At 49.5% G+C, this 6,946-nt stretch overlaps 1 long non-coding RNA gene across 5 annotated transcripts in view; it reads left to right on the top strand.

The window, feature by feature from the left end:
- LOC139825539 (uncharacterized) overlaps positions 1–3,996 on the top strand; it is a 67,766-nt gene extending 63,770 nt beyond the window's left edge. For 3 of the 5 annotated variants that reach the window (XR_011735625.1, XR_011735623.1, XR_011735626.1), the window contains one exon: positions 3,625–3,996. This is a non-coding gene — a long non-coding RNA (uncharacterized lncRNA). Of the gene's footprint in view, positions 1–56; positions 1,194–3,403; positions 3,501–3,624 lie in introns of all 5 variants that reach the window. The other 2 variants (XR_011735624.1, XR_011735627.1) reach the window with 2 other exon arrangements.
- The last annotated feature ends 2,950 nt before the right edge of the window (positions 3,997–6,946 follow it).

A 6,946-nucleotide genomic window follows, 5' to 3' on the forward strand; every position in this document is an offset into this window, starting at 1 on the left:
ATTGTGCAGGGATGTCGCCTGCCCTGCACTTACCTGGCTGATTATCCTTGTTTCAGGTTGTTATCCTTATTTCAGAGCCTGGGAACACGGGGATCTCCCAGCGCGCACATTTTGGGCAGCAGCACCCACTGCCATCCCTCATATCTCTGCAGAGCATCCGCGTGTCACACCAGGACCTGCAGATCAAGCTGGTTTAGCCCAGAAGGTTTCTAAACGAGGGGTTTTTTGCCCTTGTATAATGCATATGTATACGTGCAAAGCAAATTCTGGCTCTGCTCCTCTATATTCATTATTTCGTGCAGGTTGCAGGGGTGACAAACACCCCGCTCCCAACCCCTGCAAGCCCCTGGGATGTGTGTAGGCTTCTCATTTTGGCAGCTCCAATTTGTCTTTGATTTATGCGGCGCTGGCAGAGTCCTACGAGACCTGCTCACCAAAATGGGTAAGACCAAAGGAATTTAATGTAGCCCGATGCAAAACTTCATCCCTCCCCAGTTTGGGGAAAGAGTCCTCTAAATGTTGAAGTGCTTTGCAGCCACATTTTTCAAAGGAAAATGACCCAAATGGTGATTCTGGATTTGGAAAACAAACGAGAGGAGGGATGGGTTTTAATCTGTCCGAGCAGAGCGTTTGAAGAGGAGCTGTCGTGGAAGGGGAGCGTATGCACCGATGAAAAGCCGCCCATTTGAGCCGGATCCCAGCTGAGTTCTCTTGGAGCCGCCGCTCGCACATCTGTAGCTGCGGATCCTCCTTTCCAAGCTGCTCCTCCTCGGGGCGCTTTGCAGAGGTCACTCCACTTTTTAAGCTTCGTTCCCTTCTCGCCTTGCAAACCTTTTCTTCCCTCCTGCTGGGAGGTTTTGGGCCCTTCAGCAGAGCCCCTCTCCTCCTTTTCCCCGATGGAACCACCTGCTCTTTGCTCAGCTTTGCTGAGAAACTTCCCGCGAGCAGCTGTAAAAACCAGGTACATTTTCATTGTAAGGAGAGTGGAGCTGGCTCCTGCTGACAGCCCGAGGCTGGGGGGAGCATCCCACAGCCCCAAAATGAGGCGTCGGTGGTTTCTTTGTGGTTTCGCAAGGTCGCTGCTGCAAAGCTGAGACAAAATCCAGCGCAAAAAGCTTCCCAGGGAGAGCAAAGCTGGGAGCGGGGCGTCAAGAAGTACCTCCAGCTCAAGAAGCATTAGCGAAATATGGCAGGTTTGTACCAAAAACATCCCATCTGCAAGCAGGATCTCAGCCCCGGTGCGGGGCCGTCACGCTGGGGAAATCCCTGGGAAATTTGTCTTATTTTCCTACCACTTGAGGCCAGTTTCCTTCCTGCAGATTGCGATAAAAACAGCAACTTGCCAGCCAGAAACAAACTGTCCCTCCAGGTCTTTCAGCCTTTTCGTGGTGCAGGGGTCATTGCTTCACACCTTCCGTGCATCCCCTGCCACCAGCTGTTTCCTTTGTGGGGAAACTGAGGCACAGACCTGCCCTTTTCTTTCAAAGAAGACGACCTCAAGAATTCTGCAGGATCTGAAGAGAGGGGGCAAACACCCTGTGTGCCAGACAGGGATTTTGCAGCATTTACATGGCCAAGGTCAGGGCAGAAGTGAGACTTGGCCGCAATAGGAGCAACTAAGAGGTAAATTTAGTTCAAGCTGAGCCAGTACACACATTGTATGTTCAGTGTGGGAACAGTGTGGATAAATGACAATTTTGACGCATTTCTGCTCTATTTCTATTTGCTTGTCACTGCCTCAGTTTCCCCTCGAATGGAGATTTTCTCTGTCTCATTTTCCTCTGTAAAATCCCCCACAAATCTCCAATCCCAGCCCCTTTAGGTGCGACCCGAGCCCCCCAGTCAAACCCTTTTGGGTCTCTCAAAAAGGCGCTGGTCTCTCTCCCACTTGGCTGGGGGAGCCACAAGGTTTTTCAATCATCTGCTAATGATAGGAAAGCAACTTTTTATTCCCTTTTTCTTTTCCCCTCCCTGGTCTTGGCAGGAAAGGTGGAATGCGGCTCGTGCGAGGAGCAGCCACCTTTCAGGCCAACAGCTGCTTAGGGGGATGGGTTAGATAAATGTGCAGGATTTCCAATCGGCCCCACACATCCCGGCCAGGAGGCTCCACCGGAGCACGGGTGCGGGAGAAGAGTCGACCCTGATAACGCCGTGTCCATCCGGGAAGATCCCGGCTCGCGGATCCACCGCGAAGGCGCCTCTTGGCAGCTCGGGAGATGGCAGAGATAAAACCAGCTCGGTTTGCTTAGGAAAGAGCGAGAACACAGAAAGATCTCGTCCAAAAGACATCTTGGGCGGTTTTTGGATGGAACCAGCCCAGCTTTGCAGCGCCGAGAGCGAGGTGTGGTGTTTCTTAGCGAAAGCAGCAAGCTCAGGAATGAATTTTCCAGGTGTTTTCCCATCAACCTGTTGCTCTCACCCACTTGCCATGGTGGCGATGGGACACCCAGGCAGTGAACGGGCATCACCAAGAGGAGATACAACCCTGTGGAGGAGGATTTAAAGCCATCAGCTGGTGAAGAGCTGTGTCTGTGGACAGACAAACGGACTCTGCTTCTCACCTGGAAGCCAGGACCAGCTCCAAGTGACTTTCCAGCCACAAAATGTCACCGATGCTGTGTTATCACTTAGGGGAGGGACAACCTCACACAGCAAGAGGAGAACTCGTGGGCAGTTTGGATTTCTTCTTCTTCTCCCTCTCTCCTCTTTTCCTTGTTTCCCACCAACTCTCCCAACTTCACGTGGGAAAGGACAAAGCCGTGGGGAAACGCGCTGGGCTGAGTTTCCATCGGACACGGCCCGGGAAGGGCCAGGCACGCTGTGATCCGCCCCTCTCCAAAATCAAAGCAAGGCAAAAGCCATCTCTCCTTTTCCTCCGCTTGCCAAGGGCTAGAAATCTTAAGATCCAAAGCGTATCATTCCAGTGGGAGATTTGTACTGGGGGAAGGGGCAGAATTGGTTATTTGATGATTGCATTGGGTTTTTTTAAAACAAAAGTCCTTAATATCTCCCATCCCTCCTTCACTGCACAGCACAAATCCCCTTCCCAACACATGCACGAGAGCAGAGCTGAACCATTCGCACAGAAAACAGGTGATAAATCATGGGGCGATTGATTCAAACCGTTCCAGGGAATGGGAAACACATGGACGGTCTTTCTAATTAACTGTTTGATATGGCTGCGGTGAGTTTGGGTGTAGTTTCCAATGTTTTGCATTTGGCTTGGCCCAGCGCTCTCCATGGTAACCGCAGTTTACCGGAAAGTGAGAAAATCCTGCGTTCGAGGGAGCCCAAGTGACTCGGTGCAGTTCAGCTCAACCACAATAAAAAAGGAAAAACAACAGAAAAAAAGTAAATACGGTGTTTCCTCTGCAGGAACGTTCTCTTCTCTTTCTCTTTCCAGCTGAGAAAACAAAACTAAACAAAAGGTCCTTCTGCTTTATCTGTAAATCTCCACTTTCTCCGGCGTTACCTGTGTCCCCTCCGAGACACACGCTGAGGTTTGTGGGGCTGGGTGGCATCTTGGACCAAGGTGTCACCCCCTGGCTCTGTGGTGGCAGCACGAATCGTACGCGTTTCACCCTAATTTATGCTGTCAAAGTAACCAAACCTTTTAATTTATAGTTAATTCACGGTGATTCTTCAACTTGGGAAACCCCAAGGACACCAAACGCTCCGAGAGGTGGCTGCGTGTTTTTGGAAGAGGAGCAAACCCTTTGGTGACCCCGGACGGCACCGGAATGGGGATCTGCAAGAGTCAGAGGTAACTGGGTGCTGCCAAAAGTGGCTTGGAAATAACAGGGGGACGGGGACGGGTGGGCTGGGGAGGACAGAGATGTCCCAAGGTCACCCTGGTCACTCTGGATAGGGTTGACAAGGTGCCTTGGGGACACTCACCCCGAACCTGTTCAACCCCAGAGCATCCTGCGGACATTTCCAGAGCAGCCAACGCATTAAAATGTAATTTTAAAAGGAATAAAGGTTTAATCCAGCTGTGTTTGCAAACAGTCTTTTCCCATATCCCACTTCTGGCGCTGCACCTCGCTCTGTAACACGGGCACAGCTGCTGTGGCCGCTGAGCGGAGCCTGACGTAGGCAAACAAGGTTGGGATGTTAATAGATGTTAATATACTTTATTTTTTCCCTTCCCCCATTCAATTTACCCTTTTTGCGCCACAACTCCCTGAGGCCCTCGTGGAACATCTGGCCAAACCGCTTCTGGTTGAGTTTATTGGCAGATAATTGATTTGCGGATCGGCAGGGAAAAGCGACCCAAGGAGGTATATTGGGTGACCCTTTGGTGATGCTGCCTTGAACACGGGTTCGCTGGGTTTTGGGGGCCTGATCCAAACCCAAGGAAATCAAAGGAAAATCTCCCCTTCAAGACCCAGGGCTGTTAGATCTTGGTCCAAAAACACTGGGGGGAAATTAGTCAAATAAATGCTCTGTGAATATTATTACATATTATTCATTCTCTGGGAATATTTGAAAGTATTATTCACTCCTTGTGCATATTATTAGAGCAGCTCCTACTCAAAGAAGGAAATTAAATTGTAAAAACCAGTGTTTCTTTCTATCCTTTTATCTTTTATGCTCTTTTTCCTCCACCATCCCTGTCTTCCAACCTTTATTTTCGGCAGCCTGCAAGCTCAGGATAAGACAGAACCCCCCCCAAATCCCAGCACACCAGGATTATGTTCTGGATGTGTGCTTTTCCAGCACCTATCGCTGTCTGTCGTCCTCCCCACTGCTTATTCGTGTTGGAGCTGTGAGCTCAACTTGTTGCATCTCCAAGGTGTCAACAGCCGAATACTCCCTTGTCAGCAGACTTTTCGAAATCCTCTCAAGGCTTTCCAATGGCCGTGGATCCTGTTCAAATTCCGTTCCCCATCTTTGGCTAAAATTATCCAGCTTTCAAAAATACAAATGATTTTTTAATGTATTCTTGTTTCCTTGCACAATCAATAAGCGTGGGTTTATTTTTGCTTTGAATCAAAACGCGGAGACGTTTTCCAAGGAGGCATTTTGGGAAAAAAAAAGCAAAAAAATCATGAAAAATTGGCAAATTTTGCAGCCAAAAGCAACTGACCCTTTTTCCCCCGCTAAGGGGAAAGTTTCATTTACTTCTGGCACTGCCACACATACCAGTGGTCAACCCCATTGTACACGTGGCTCATCACGGTGTAATCAATGAAACAGGATTCTTTGCGTGGGCTTTGGATGGAAATCGGGGATGGAAATGGGGACGCCCCTCTCCTCCCAGGGGCTCTTTGAGGTCTCTTAAGGCCCTGCAGGAACACACAGGTGGATTTTAATCCACCTCGGGTGATTTTTAGCAGAGGGCACGAAGGACTTTGGCTCGTGCCCGCGGGATGTGGGAGGACCACAGATGCTGCCCATCTTTTTGGACATCGGATCTCACAGCTCCGGGTCTCCCGGGGGAATTTTCAGCTGTAGTGAGATCAGCTTTTCCTGCTTATGAGCAAATCCGAACAATTAAATTTTTAAAAAATACAGAAATCCAAGCCAGGAACGAAATCACCGTGTGCTTTCCTAGCTTGGTAGGGCTTTGGGATGGGTTTTAGCCCGGGGACGAACCGGTGGGACAGTGCGATGTTTACAGGAACAAACCTTTTCCTCCGACATCTCCCCTTCCTGGCGGATCTTTGTTTGGAAAGCGAATGAGCTCTCAGTGGTGGCGGATGTTGATTTCTGCACTTTCTTTGGAGTGGTTTAACTGGCTGCGTTAAGGACTTATTTACAGTGAAACAGTTGGGAACTGAAAAGGAAAAACGTCCTTTAGTCCAGAGTGGCCACAAGCTGCTGCTTCCCGCTCCGACACTGACTTACTGCATGACCTTGGTCATGTCATCTCATCCCGCTGTGTCTCCTCTGCAAAAGATGCTCAGGGAGACGCCACCATTCGCAGCCCGGCAGCCCCACAAAAAGCCAAGGAGCAGTGTTTTTAAAGACAGTGGCTGCAATGATGTTTTCTTCACAGGGTCTTTCTTGTGTTCCTGTGTTTCTAAACCTTTAGCCCCTTGAATTTCTTGGGAAAGCATCTGGTTTCCAGCTCTGGATCTCTCCAGTCTGTCATTCTACACAAATATAAAAACATCCCTTTTTTTGGATGATGGATTAAGGCTGCGCTTCGGCTCGGATCACACAGCTCAGGCTGGGAAGAGGGGCTTTGATGTCGTGAAAATGTCACATTCCCTTCCTGCCAGCAGAACAGTGCGCGGGACAGACATACATGCTGGGAAACACAGACCCTGGCTCATTGACGCTGTTCCGGCGTCATCGTTAGACATTATACAATTAATTAATCTGAAGGGCATCGTTGCCCTCCGCTTCCTCTGCAGTAAGAGCTGGATCTCACATGGGTTTACACATCCTCTGGAGGACCAGCTCCTGGATTTGAGGGAGCCACAACCACATGCATAAATCCCTATAATATTACTGTATACGTCCACTCTGTGCTCCCATCACCTCCCTCATACCCGTTCCACGTTTTGTCTCCCAAAATAAGCATGAACACTGTTGCTCTGGCTCCCAGGACCTTTCCAGGCTCCGCCTGGAAAAAAATAAGCAAATAGTGTGATGATTTTCTGCTGATTTACTACCCCGAGCCGTAAATCAGCACCTGTCAGAGGCTTGAGTTACGTGCCTGTGCTGGGGATTGATGGAGCCAGTTGCCAGGAGGAATTACCAAGCAGCAGATCTGAGTCTGAAATCATGGGTTTAGGCCTCGGAGCGAGCTGAAATATTGAGGTGATTTATACGGGAGGAAACAGCTTCGTGTCCTTTTCCACTGGGGTCCTGAATCCTGCAGAATCTCTCTTGGTTTTCATCTTGTGCTCGGGAAGGACACCACCGATTTAATGAATTTAGGCTCTGAATTCCCCAAAGTAGAGCTGAGTTGATTAGGAAAAGGACATCCCGTGTC

The sequence above is a fragment of the Patagioenas fasciata genome, chromosome 24 (genome assembly GCF_037038585.1).
Source record: "Patagioenas fasciata isolate bPatFas1 chromosome 24, bPatFas1.hap1, whole genome shotgun sequence".
NCBI classification, from domain to species: Eukaryota; Metazoa; Chordata; class Aves; order Columbiformes; family Columbidae; genus Patagioenas; species Patagioenas fasciata.